General features: G+C 48.3%; 1 pseudogene across 1 annotated transcript; it reads left to right on the plus strand.

Moving 5' to 3' along the window:
* The first annotated feature begins 11,670 nt into the window (after positions 1 to 11,670).
* LOC103796812 (leydig cell tumor 10 kDa protein homolog pseudogene) lies at positions 11,671 to 12,657 on the plus strand (annotated as a pseudogene). Its single transcript, XR_013525119.1, has one exon. The product of XR_013525119.1 is annotated as a leydig cell tumor 10 kDa protein homolog pseudogene (transcript).
* The last annotated feature ends 951 nt before the right edge of the window (positions 12,658 to 13,608 follow it).

The following is a 13,608-nucleotide window of genomic DNA, read 5'->3' on the forward strand; positions in this document are numbered from 1 at the left end:
GAACAATGTCTGTGAAGAGTAATTGCTCAATAATGGCTAGCTCTTATTTACTTATTTATTTGGCACTTACTGTGAATTCGTCACTATGCTGAGTCCTGAGGATACAAAATGGGAAAGATCTAATTCCTGTCCTGAGTTTCATGTTGGAGATAAACAACTGTAGTTACTCACTGTGTTATAGACAAGAAATTAGCAACAGTAGTTCTCACCAATTATAGGGCATTAACTCTGCAACATGTTTACATAGTGGAATATTTTGTGTATCTAAGGAGAAAACAAATCTATGTAAAAACTGTTCATAATATAGATTTAAGAGAAAAAAACAGATGATAACCAAGAGAGCGTGACCTCACAGAAATCTAAAACAAAGCAAAACAAAATTGGAAACAGCAAACTGTTAGTAGTTACCTTTAGTGGGCTGCAGTCAATTTTTTCCTAAAATTTTCTTCTTACATTTTTCTGTAATGATCATGTATAACTTTTGTAGGAAGATTAAAAGTTCTTTGAAAGCAAGAAGGAAACACTATAGTGTCTCCAGTGTAGAGGGAAGACATATTATTGTCTGTTGAAGATACGAAAGCTGGGATGAGAGAGGATGGACATATTCAATTCATAAAAATTTAAAAATAGATGTTGACAGCAGGAAAATCCCAGCCTCACCAAAAAGGAAATCAACACAATGGAAAAAGACATTAGGTAGAAAATATTCAGAACAATTTCCAATCCTGAACATTTAAGACTGATTCCTTATAATAAGAGGAGTCTGATACTGAGGTTGATAGTTGGTACTTAGGAAAATAAATACATCACCACTTGGTTGATGGAAAAACTTTCTAGCAACAAAAGAAATGAGCCTGAGAACAACTGTGGGAGATCTCACAGAAGAAAATGCTGGAAATAGTAAAACCACATAAAATACTAAAATCACAGTCCAAAAGAGAAATCATAGAATGCAAGGTCAGGAAAGCCATGGCTGGGCTGGAGTTGGACAGCAGGTGTCCATTCAGACTGCTGCATGCTCGTGCTGTGTTGGATGCCAGTATTTTCAATAGCCCCCTTAGAAACACATGTGTTCATACACGCCGGGTATGATATGTAAATTGGGCCTTATCTTCTGGAGAGAAATCTGGCAATATTGTAAGAAAAGCCATAACATTACGTACAATATTATTTTTCTCCTCTGTCACGCTCTTGAAAAACACTCATTAAAGAACTAATATTAAGAGAAAAAAGATGCCCATAGTAATGCTGTTTATGTTAGCAAGCATTGAAAACTATCCAGTGTCCACTCACAGTTTGAATGAGTGCTGCCCTTGTGCTGCCCAATCTTCCTCTCAGTTGTCCTGACGATCGATGTGGTCACTTGCTCTCTCGGTTTCTAATTGGTTTGTATTTGGTACATGCTGTTGTTGTCTTCTGGGTCTTGTCTCCTCTTAGTGATGATGATGATACCTGTTTGGTGATAATGACTCCTCACTCTCTATCCCAGGAATACAGTGGAGAATTGTCTTACGCACATTTTCTCTAACCCAGCCTTGGGCTCCTACTATTATGGGGCAGGGATGACTCAGACTCTGATGGTCTGGGTTTTGCAGATGTGATCTGGACAGGTCCCCTGGCTGGGAGCAGGATGGGAGCAAAATTGACAGAAGCAGTAGACCTATGACACTCTTTGTGAGGCGTCAGCTCCAGGCTCTTTGTGGGGTTGGGGGCTTTCTTGTTCCTTCTGCATATGCCCTGCTTTTCTGCAGCACTCTCAGCAACCTCTTTTCACTTGGCAGAGAGAACCATGGTGATGGTATTGGACTGGTCTGCAGCTCATCAGGGTCATGTGTGGGATGGAGGCCACGACTGAAAATCAACCCACTTATGTGGTAAATGTCTGTGGTTGGCCTCCCCATACATGGCCACCATTCCATCTTCTAGCAACAGCCTCACTTCCATCTATGTTTTACTCTCAATCAGTGTGTTTGGGGTGGGCTCCAAGGTGACTCTATGAGCTAAGCCCAAGTTTGTGGCCTGCCAGTGTATCTCCCATTCTGGCCGCAGTGATTGAGCCAGGAGCCCATCTTTGAATTGGTCAGAGCCTATAAGATGCTGGAAGACTTTTGATGGAATTGTTGAGAAAAAGGCAGTGTTTTTTCACACTGGATGTGCCATGTGCATCCACAATCTGGGCTACCATGGAAGATGGAAGAGCTCTGAAAGAGGAAAAGACATGGAGCCCTAATGACACCAATTGAGTACTTAATCTAGCTGTGTGTGAAGTGAGACCCATCTCTAGACTTCTAGAAAATTCATGAGCCAATACATTTCTCTTTTTTAAATTAAGCCAATCTGAGTTGAGTTTTCTGTCACTTGCAACAAGAAAGGCCTGACAGATACAGTCCTGTGACCTTTGGGTCAAAGTCACCTCATTAATATGCTCAAAGATTGCATGAATTTGAAGTGAGTTTATTTGTTTTGCTTCTTTAGTTGGGTGTCACATTGTCCTTGGGTTATGATCAATTTGGTAATCCACTGCCTTAAAAAGTTCTTTGAACTTACATTGAGTCCATCGAACCAAGGTCAGAAACGCATAACTCACATGCTGTCCTATGGGGGCCAACAGGTTGGGTATATAAGGTTACTTGAAATAATTCCTTGGATGGGGTGGGAGGAACCTTCAGTTATCCATCAATTTCTGGGATTCTTGTATGTTACTGGATAGGCGGTGAAGGACTCCTGACCATCTGGGCTTCCAGTTTCAGGGTCCAGCTTACCATTTGCATGTTTCTAAAGAGACAGAACAGTTGTTCTCAGAACTATTTCCTGTCTCTGCAAACAGCATGATACTGTCATTGTCCCAGAGGCATGGCCCAAATCCTTGCTGTCCTGTAACAGGAGCTGTTGCCACTGAGTGACTTATTTTGTGGTGAAATCTTCCAGAAATGGGTTTAGGCATTGTTGGAATGTGTATGCATTTTTGTGCATTGCATTTTGGGGATATTACTTGAACTAGTTGGCAAAGTGAAACCAGATGAGCTGAGAACATAGGTCATTTGGACTGCCAGCCTTCTGCAGTTAAATATGCTGCTTTATTTCCCTCACATTTCTATAGAAGTTCAGCTTTCAAAACTATGCAACAGTATTTGGGCACAAGACCCTGTGAATGCCAACCATCTCTGTAAATCATCTGTGTGTGTACATGGATCCAGTGTCCCTGACTCCCCAAATTCCTCCATGTCTCCCACTCACAGTCTTTCTGGGTGGCTTCATCACACCACGAAAGGGGATGTATCCTGGATCCTTGTCTTGCCATATTATTTGATTACTTATTTATTGGTCTCTGTAAGTGTTTCCTCCCTCTCTAGCCTGAAATTGCTGGGGTCAAGGCTATGCCTCTGCCACTCCCCACCCGAGTTCTGGCATAGTGTCTGCATGCTGAGGGTGTTTGCTATGGCTTTGCTGACCCTTGGGCCTTTGCTGCCATGCTGATGGGGTTGGCCAGTAGGTTTGGGGGAAGACCCCGAAGGCAAAACTGAGGGGTGGGAGGGGAGGTGCGGGTGGCATGGCTCAGGGAGTGAGGGTCCGGGGAAAGAAGGAGGGTAGAACCTTGCTTCTTTGTCCAAGGAAGGTTCATGTAGCCCATTAGCTTCACTGAGAATGAATCTGGATTCATGGCTTGAAGTGGAGCTGGAGACTTGGAAGCAACCGCTGCCGTTTAACCAAGGTACATTGCCCTGCTGATGTGGGGTCTTTCCCCTGGGCCAGCCCTTCTCTTGGGCCCGTTCTGTTAGGGGGTCTGTGTCCTTTCCCATGGGATATGAAGGACACAGAGGGGCTAATAGCCAAAGAGCTATGGGCAAAGGACATGCCCTTGTTCTTCTTGGATGGGAAGCATGGAGGGCACCTGGACTTGGTCCCCTATCCTCTGCTGTCTACAGCCGTATCCTCAGGATCTCATGGAGGCAGGAAGACCCAGCCTTGCTCTCAAAGCAGCAGGCCTCGATTCCTACCACCTCTGCCTTAGCTCGCCCGATGTGCCTCTGTGGGAGCCCCTCCTCAACCTCAGACCCCAGCACATTGTCAGCATGCTCAACTGTTGATTGGGGAAGAAACTTACAGCTCACTAGAGGAGTGGCCCTGCCCCTCCATCCCCCACCTGAGATGGCCTGGGGCTCTTGCTGGATCCCAGATCTGCCTCCGTGTGTGTGTGTGTGTGTGTGTGTGTGTGTGTGTGTGTGTGTGTGAGAGAGAGAGAGAGAGAGAGAGAGACTATAAAATTGGTGAGGGAGAACAGGTGGAAAGTCACAGCGAGCACTTCCCCCCTCTTGGCTGCCCCTGTCCCCAGCCCTATGGAAGCTGGATGTCCTGCACATGAGGAACCTGAGAATCGAGTGCAGTCTGGAGGGCATAATTCTTCCAGGGCTTCTCACTTCCAGAAGTGCGCTTTGGGGAAAGGAACTCAAATATACAACAGCTCCTCCTGTGTTACCAATTGTGTAGACTTGTATAGGCAGCTGGGCCTGGCCCCTGAGCTTATCTCCCAGGGCCATGCAAAGAGGCTCTGATCCTCCTATTTACTCTCTTTCTGACTCAAGCACATCATCTCCTCTTCCGTTGTCTCTACTTCTTCATCCATAAAATGGGTATCCTACCACCTCCCTCCAAAGGTAAGTCTAAGGAGACCGCAGGTGAGGTGGTGCTTTGCAAACTCTAATATTCCTTGCCACAGTGCTGACAGACACGGCAGATGACAGAGCACAGGAGCCTCGCACTGAAATGCTGGGTTGTCTGCAGAGGGATGAGAAGGGACAGGAGCGGCTGCTCCAAGGAAGGGCATTTGGTTCCCACAAGAGTCTTGGATCTTTGTCTCCCTGCACTGGGCCACAAGGAACCAGAGGCTCAGCAGGGCTTTGGGCTGTTGGATGCAGGAGCTGCAGGGTTGGAAAAATAGGCATGGTCCCTCACTGTCTCAGATTTATCTAGTTCTTTGTCCCTGGTCTCAGAGGGTTCCTTTCCAGACTGTGGCAGGAACTACAGGGGCCCTTGGACCTTCAAGTGTGATATTTTTTATGGAGGTGGTGTTAGGAAAATCAGGAGGAAATCTGGCATCCTGGCATTGGCCGCCCCTAAAAATAAGATGTGATGTGGCTAATGAGAAAGCATCACAGGCCTGGCTCTGCATGGCCTAATATAGCCTGGCATTCAAGCCCCAACCAGGACATAAATGGGGACGGGTAATTGAAAACATGAGAGGTCTCTTGGATGGGATGGCGGGGAGCCTTCTGCGAACTCTGAGGCGGGCACACCAGGGGCATCTGAAAAGAGGCCCCAGGGGATTGTCTTGGGTTTCCCAGTGTGGGCGGGGTTGGGGCCTGGCTGAGGGCACTCCGCTGCAGCCTCCTGCCCACACTCTGCCTAGCGGGTTAGCATCGGATTGACTGGTCCAATTAGCTCTCATGGGGAGGAGTGGTGGGCTCCATGCCACCAGAGGTCATAAATTCCATCACCCTGACCTCTTGAGAGCAGAACGGACCAACCTTTTTATTCCCCTGCCCTGCCAGCACCCTGGCTAGCTGCTTTTGGCCCTACATGGACTCTCTGAGAGAATGTGGCCCAGTCCTCCCCCTCAAACAGCGGATTGATGCCAACCTCAAGTGTGGAAACATCATGGAGGCAATGCCAGATGCTTGTTCTTCCTCATCCCCTCTCCTTCTCCTGCAAAGACACAGATCCACGAGTCAGCCAAGAAGCTAAAGGATGCTGTTTGGTGCTGACTTGCAACTCAGGTCTGGGGAGATAGAGGGGGTAGAATGCGGGATAGGAGAAATGAGTTTGGGAGTGAGGATGGTTTCCCTGTGGCCACCTTGTAGGGTGACCAGTTCATCTCTGTTTGCCTTCGGCCTTCCTGGTTTCGGCACCGAAAGTCCCAAATCCCAGAAAACCTCTCAGTCCAGGGAGAACCGGGATGGTTGGTCATCCTTTCCCATGAAAACCTCGGAAGCCTGCTCCTCAGGGGAGCATCATCTCTGGACTGGTGTCCTGGGTGACTCGGCCAAGGACCCAGAGCCTTCTGCTGGCAGAGCTGGTACTTGAATACAAATCCAGGGCTGTTTGCCCCCAGCCTGCATCACTCAAGTCCTTCCAAGAAGTGGGACATCTGGCTCTCCCCAAGGTTCTTGGCCAAGGCCTTTCCCCAGGATGGAAGCAGTGGTGAAATAGCCAAAAGAGAGAGGAGGGGGTGAACGAGTCACCCTTGGAGATAAAAAAGTAAGACCCCTGGCTCAGAGATGCGGGATCTCAAGAGGGGAAAGGTATGATCTCTGCCCTTAAGGAGTTCACATCCTGCTTAGAAAAGTGCAGTGGGCTTGTCTTTGGGTGGCTGGCGTAGGTGCCACTCGGTGCCACCTACCCACACTCACCAGGGAACAATAGACAAAGGGCGTGACTTATCAAGATTGTGTTACTTGAATTTCCCTTATAGAATTTATTCATTCAAGAAATATTATTGAATATTTGTTCTGAAGTCTGCTGTTCCCTGTGTTTGAAACATACTCTTCTTTTTTCCCCTCCTTCTCCTCCTTCACCCCCATGTCCCAATTCCACCCATTCCTCAGGTCCCAGCTCAATATGTAATATTACTGATAACTTAGTATGGATCAGGTACCACAGAAAGCATCTTCCACTGCTTTAATTAAATGCGTTGAGTCCTCATGAAAACCATATGATTCTGTTATACCCATTTTACAGATGAAGAAAGGAGTGGTTAACTGGCTTGCCCAGTGACACATGGCTCTTCACTGTTAGGCTGGGTTGCAGCCTGGCTTGCAGCTTCCTTCCCTGCAAGGAAGGCTTTCCTGAGCCCCAGTTCCCAGTGGCCAAAGTCTCTGCTGGAGCACTTGTCACCAAGCTGTGACACACAGTCTCCTTGTCTGTCTCCTCCATGAGATGGGGTTCCTAGAGGGCTGGACTCCATCCTGGTGTATTCCTGATAGTAGGCATTTAAAAGGAGTTTGGTAAATACCTACTGGATGAATAAATGAATGAACTGATGGATGAATGATTGATTTGCCTCAATGGCTATAGGAGCTCTGAGCTTCTCAACAAAGGCTTTGTTTCATTGCTATGGGGCATTCCATACTGGCAGCATTGGGTGAAGGAGCTCTCGATCCAAACACATAAGGGCATAAGGCAAACACAGCCCTCCTAAGTAACCATATAACTGACATCGGGAAACAAAACCCATTTTAAAATACGAAAATAAATTTAAACTTTTAATGTAAATGACATATTTTTATGAATTCTTAGGATAAGACTGAGATTTGGAGGAAATTTCATGCTTGTGTTTGTTTCCACAGGCAAGTCTCAAATTGTACCCTTCACCTAGCCCCCTGCAAATTCTCCTCTGCTGTTGGAGTGCTTTGGGGAAAAAGTTTGAGAAATGCTGCAGGGAGGAGCTGGCGGCTGGAACTCAGGACATGGGATGTCTGGACTCAGCTCTGGCTGGAGGGAGGGCATTTTAGGCAGGGGCACTGCAGGAACAAAGGTGCAATAATGGGGACAGGTGGCTCTCTCCTTGTTCCTTGTTGCTGGATCTGGGCGGGCAGCCAAGTCCCGTGAACGGCTCTGTACATGCCAGTAGCTGTCGCAGCCATATCCTGAAGTACCACCACCACCACTATTGGAAAACCTCACACTATTTTTAGTTCCTTTAGCTCAAGAAAATATTATATCATCTGTTTTCCTCCCTACAAGCCAATTCATTGTTGATGTTGTCCCATCGTAAAACCCTGTTCTCTTTTTTAGCTATGAGAAACCAATCAGTGGTGGGGTGGAGTCCCTCTGCTATTTTCATATTTTGTGTTACTTGTTCACATGGGAGAAATCTTGACATTTTCCCACGTTGGGACCCTGAGCAACCTGGCTTTGAATTTGAGGGATGTAATTGCTCTGGATCATGCGAGGGGGCCAATGAGAATGACCGACCCGCAGGACTCAGGGTTCAGGCGCCTAATGTTGGCGTGACTGGGGCTCAATGCCGATGATCTTGTTTATTTTAGAAGCATTTCCAAGAAGTAGAGAAGGAGCCAGTGCCCTGGTAACATCCTTCATTGAAGGAATCTGCTCTGATTCAGCAGGAAGGCTGGGAGATGCTTGGCATTGCAGGTTTACAAAATGCTTTTCCACCTTGATCTCTTTTGGTCAAAGTTCTGGGAGTTGGGGTGGGCAGAAGGCATCATGTACCTCCTACAATTGAGGAAACAGAAACGGGCAGAAAAGTAGCCCAGGGCCCTTTGGAGCTAGAAGTGGCAGAACCGGGTGGCAACTGGAGGGGCTTAGTGACTGATGTGAGGGGTCAGGGGTTCAGACAAACATGGGTGTGTATCAGGCTTTTCCATTTACTGGATGAGTCTCTGCACAGTCACTTCTCTTCTCTGAGACTCAGTTTCCTCAGCTGTAAAATGGGGATAATAGCCTCTCATAAGTTGGGTACTATGTGATAATGGAAGTGAAGTATGTAGTAAGCGCTCAATACACAGTTCCTGTTTGTACTATCAGTAATACTATTTTTTGCTGCAGATGTCCCATCTCTCTATGTACCTTGCCCAATCTTCTCCTTTCCCCTCACAAGAGGGCCCCATCCTCAACTTGCAGCCAAAAAAGCTTAAAGAATATGTAAATAGTTTAAAAATGGAAGACATATCTCTGTTTGTTCTGGATCTGCCAAGAGACATCCTTGCCACTTCTCTGCCACTTCTAGCTCCATGGGGCCCTGGGCTACTCTTCTGCCCATTTGTTTCCTTAGTTGTAGGAGGAAGATGATACCTTCTGCCCACCCTAACTCCCAGAACTTTGACCAAAAGAAATAAAGGTTGGAAAGCATGTTGTAAACTGCAACGACCTGGAGATGTGCGTGTCCTTTCAGCGGTGAAAGGGGAGTAAGAGAAGCTGTCGCCATGGGCTGGAGTCTGACCTGGCATCGTCTGGACAATGGCTGGCATTTGTGGGACTGTGAGTTTCTAAGAAAGAAATTATCTTGGCAGCTCAGCACTATTAAGCATTGGGCAGCTCTCTAGAGCACCATCTGTAGGGGGCACACACAAAAAAACCCACTGGAAATTTAAATGTCACAGGTCATGTTTACCCAAGTGCTTTCAGGGAAAGTTTGATGAAATTGGAAGATCCTTTTTGGATGAGCTGTATGGGAAACGGCAGCCTCCTAGAATACCAAGAGCTTAAGATGGTCCCTAAATAGGGTGGAGATGGCCATCTGATGAGCTTTCAGTTTGCTGGGTATATTTGGAGCCAAAGCTGAATGGTTTGGGGAACCCCCTTGCCGGGGGATACGTGGGTCTCTCTATCATGAGTCTGGGCTGAGGCTGGAAAGCTGGAAAGGGAGGAAGGTGCCATGAATATCGGGCATGTGACTGTCCTGCTGTTTAGTCGTTTACCCAGACTGTCTCCCCCCAGCCGGGGGTTGCTATGATAGGGGTGCATATATTAGGCAGATGCTGTGGGAACTCCCTAAATGGGTGCCCAGCTCTAGGGTGGACCTGGGCATGCTTAGAGGAAAACAAACCCTGACAGGAATTCAGGTGGCCCAGGAGGTGAGGGTGCTGGAAGTGAGTGTATCTCACAAAAGCCACTGCCCTAGAGGCAAAGGCTGGATGGAGGCTGGCCCAGTTCCGTCTGTTCCTAATCCTATATGATCTCTTGAATTTCATGGGCCTCAGGGGTGATCATGGGCCGATGGGTTGAGTGCTGCAAGTCAGAAGCTTCCTCTCTACTTTGTAGTGAAAACAACAACCTCCCCACTACCCAGTACAAATGAGCCATGGCTTGCTCTTCCCATGGGCTAGGAGGATGGTCCAGCTAGACAACCAGCTGTGCATGTGCTGAGCCCCTGCTGAGTGCCAGTTACCTTGTTAGGTGACTCCTCCTGTACACAGTTTTTAATAAGCTTACAAGGTCAGAATTCCCATGTTACAGAGGAGGAAGCTGAGGCTGGCGTTAAGGACTCAGCCTGTAGTGGGTTGGGGACTCAGTCCTGGTCTAGAAGGACCCTCCCTCCTGTATGCATGTCTTCCAGTTCTAATGTCCACGCTGGATGAGATTTCCAGCGGCCTTGCCCTGCCTGCTGGATCCTTGTGGGTTTTCGTTGTGGGTCAGGGCACTTTAGGACTCATGAATGCCTGCTGACTTTCAGTGTGGGGAGCTGGACTCCAAACTCAGCCTGCTGGTGGGCTCCCACCCTCTTAGGGACCAATCATAGCTGCTGGGGCCTCCTACTCAGGTGAGGAGGAAGCAAATAGGCAGTCATTTGTGGGGCCTTGCACAGAAGGTGGTACGTGCTCAGGGGAATGGGGTGGGACTCCTTGTCCCTGCACCTTGCCAGCTCTCCTGGGGACTTTGTGGTGGGAACCCCACAATGTGGGGTTTTGTCTTTCTTCTGCTTCCTGGGGCAGTGTCTGGGGAGGTGTGAAAAGGAAATGCAGGCCCTGGGCAGAGGTCAGGTAGAGAGGATCAAAAGATCAATGTGGTATTTGCTTGTCCCATTTCCTTGCCAAAGGCCACCCCTGGAGCACAAAGCCCCGAGTTTCAGAACTTGAGCCCTGCGGTTTTTCTGGAATTCTGACTCAGACAGAGCAGGGGGCCTTGACCAGATGGATTCTTGCCTTTTTCCAGCCAGGGCACAGCCTACGTGTTGGGCTGGACCAGGAATATGGCTAGCCCCTCACCCTCTTTAGGAATCCCAATTGATTTCTTTTTTACTTTGCTCTTTGCAACTCCCTTCTCCTGCAGGTGAAAGAGGAAATTGGAAGGTGAAACCTGCGGCGGCAAGGCCTTGAACATTGCTTATCATCTCCAAGTGCAGGGTGGGGAGAGTGACGGCTTTATGATGATTACCCTGTGAGTTTACTGCCTTGGAAAAAAATTAATCTTGAGGCTCAAGCCCCGCCCTGCCCCACCCCCAGCCACTTTTAAATGGTACTTTCTCAAGGCTGTGAGCTTGATTCTTCCCCTTGTGTTTACTTTGAATAGTACGTCTCAGGAACTTTTACATTAAGCTTTCCTAGCTGATGTTGCTTGGTTTGGACTAACATCAATATGAGGCTTATTTTCCTGGGGTAGTAATGGAAAACATGCTTCGTTTCATGTGCCGCCTCAGCTAAATCGTGGTGGCAACCTAGAGCTCTGTATTGGGAAGAATCTGGGGCCAAGACCAGACTCAGCAGAAAGTAGTTCTGTGATTGATCAGCAATTCCTGTCATGGCCACAGGAGGCAGGAGTGGGGGCACCTTGCTATCCCCTATTTAGGAGATTAATTAATTTAATTTCCCACTTCTGTCTGTCTAGTCTGTAGACCTTTAACATAAAAAGTCAATCCTTTTCTACAGGGGTTCAGTACACTGTGCACAGCTGTGAATCTTACGCACTCCAGAATGGTCTTATGTCCACCCAGCTTTCAGAGTGAATTTTCTACAAAATAGATGCCATCAGCTCCCTGCCACCTACAGCAACAGATGTAGCCCTTACCGTCCAGGTACGTGGGATTTTTCTGTGTTCTGAATTCACAGCGCCCTTTCCTACATTCTTATATTCTCCTGTGTTGTTCCCTTTGCCTCGAATGTCTCTTCCTTTCTTCTTATCCTTTAAGATCCAGCTGCCCTCTTCTGCTGGATCATGGCACAGGGGCAATGTAAGTTGCAGGCGCACAAGCCATCGAAGAGGCAGCGGGGGCGGCCTCTGAAAGGGACCAGGGCCCTAGGAAAGGAGGTCGTGTTATGCTCCCAAGAAGGCACGCGTCGTTCAGCAGCAAAAGCTCAAGAAGAACCGAGAAGTTGGGATCTGGAAGAAGATTGAACATGACGTGGTGAGGAAAGTCAGCAACAGCCTGCCCAAGAAGCTGGCACCGCTGAAGGCCCTGGCCAAGAAGAAGGGGGCGGCTGCCGCCACCTCTTCCAACAAGACGCTTTCCTGAGGACGCTGGCCCCAGCGTAGGCCAGCAATGCAGCCCCCACCTCGATGATGGGACCTTGCAGGTGACTCTACAGGCTGCACTGTCAGGAAGAGGGCCCTGTCCCCCAGCGCTGGGTCTTCATCACTGAGCCTGGCCTGTGGGCAGCAGATCCTAGGGTGCTGAGAACCCAGCAAAGGCCAGGAAGATGCAGTCATCAACTTTATCTGTCCCTGTCCCCCTCCCCTGGCTCCGCCTCTACAGATTTAACCCAAAGCAATAAACCCGGCTTTCTCATTTTAAAAAAAAATCCAGCTGACGTCAGTTCCCCCGTCAAGTCCTCTCTGATCCCTCCACACAGATTAGTCCTTCCCTCCATCATCTGTATTCCCACAGCGTTCTGTTCATTTCTGTATCATAGCACAGGATCATAGACAACTAAAGACGCAGCAAGCTGTTTCCCATTAGACCAGCAGCCTCTGGAGGGCAGAGATGACCATGGCACGCCACGGTGTAGCACTGCCCCTGGCCCACAGAAGAGGCTTGGTGACAGATCACTGAGGCGATCAACGTGAGGATGAATGAATGCCAGGATGTGTTGTAAAGTGACTTGAATTTTGATTCCCATTTGTTGGAGCCTGCCAAGGCTTAAATCGCGTTTGTTGGAATGTGAGAAAAGGAGGAAGAGCGGTGATTAAATGAGCTTGATAAAACTTCTCTATTTTGCGTTTGGAATAAAAATGGGAAGGTTGAGATAGAAGGGTGCTCGTTTCAGTGCTGAATAGGCTTCTCCAAACAGGACCTCATATCTCTAATCTTTCCCTAGAGGTGGGGAGGGTGGTACCAGTCTGGCCTCGGTCATGGGGGCAGTATAAGGGGTGGCAGTGGGATGGAGGTGGGAGGCATGGATGGTTCCACTGAGGAGCAGCCTCAGCCCAACATGCAAGGGTGGGAGTTTACGGGGGTGGGGCAGCTGTTTGAGGCAGGGAACAGCATGAGCCATGTGCATTAACTGCCACCATACCTAGGGTGCTGTGCTGAGCGGGTGTGGGGGGAGAGGGGCGGGCATTCCCTGCTTTTTTCTCTTCCAGATCCTCAGCTCCACTAGGCTGCCTCCCAAAATGTAGTGTTCACTGGCCTGTTGATTTTACTTTTCTTGGGTGGCTAGTAGACATAATGTGTGTGTCTGTGTGGAATATAGCATCTCTGGGAGGTGACTGGTATTGTAGGGTTTCCTACAGAGTTGGCTGTGACCCTGTCACCATTCTCACACTTGGCGATATGGTTTGGCTCTGTGTCCCCACCCAAATCTCATCTTGAATTGTAATCCCCGTGAGTCTAGGGAGGACCTGGTGGGAGGTGATAGGATCATGCGGGCAGTTTTCCCAGGCTGTTCATGTGATAGTGAGGATGTTCTCCCAAGATCTGATGTTTCATAAGGGGCAGTTTCCCTGTGTGCATTCTCTCTCTCCTGCCATCTTGTGAAGAATGTGCTTGCTTCCCCTTCGCCTTCTGCCATGTAAGTTTCCTGAGCCATGTAGAACTGTGAGTCAGTTAAACCTCTTTTATTTATGAATGACCCAGTCTCAGGTGTGTTTTTATAGCAGTGTAACAATGAACTAATACACCGGCTTCTCTGGCTAACTGGAAAGGCAGGGAGGGAG

Source organism: Callithrix jacchus, chromosome 12 (genome assembly GCF_049354715.1).
Source record: "Callithrix jacchus isolate 240 chromosome 12, calJac240_pri, whole genome shotgun sequence".
NCBI classification, from domain to species: Eukaryota; Metazoa; Chordata; class Mammalia; order Primates; family Cebidae; genus Callithrix; species Callithrix jacchus.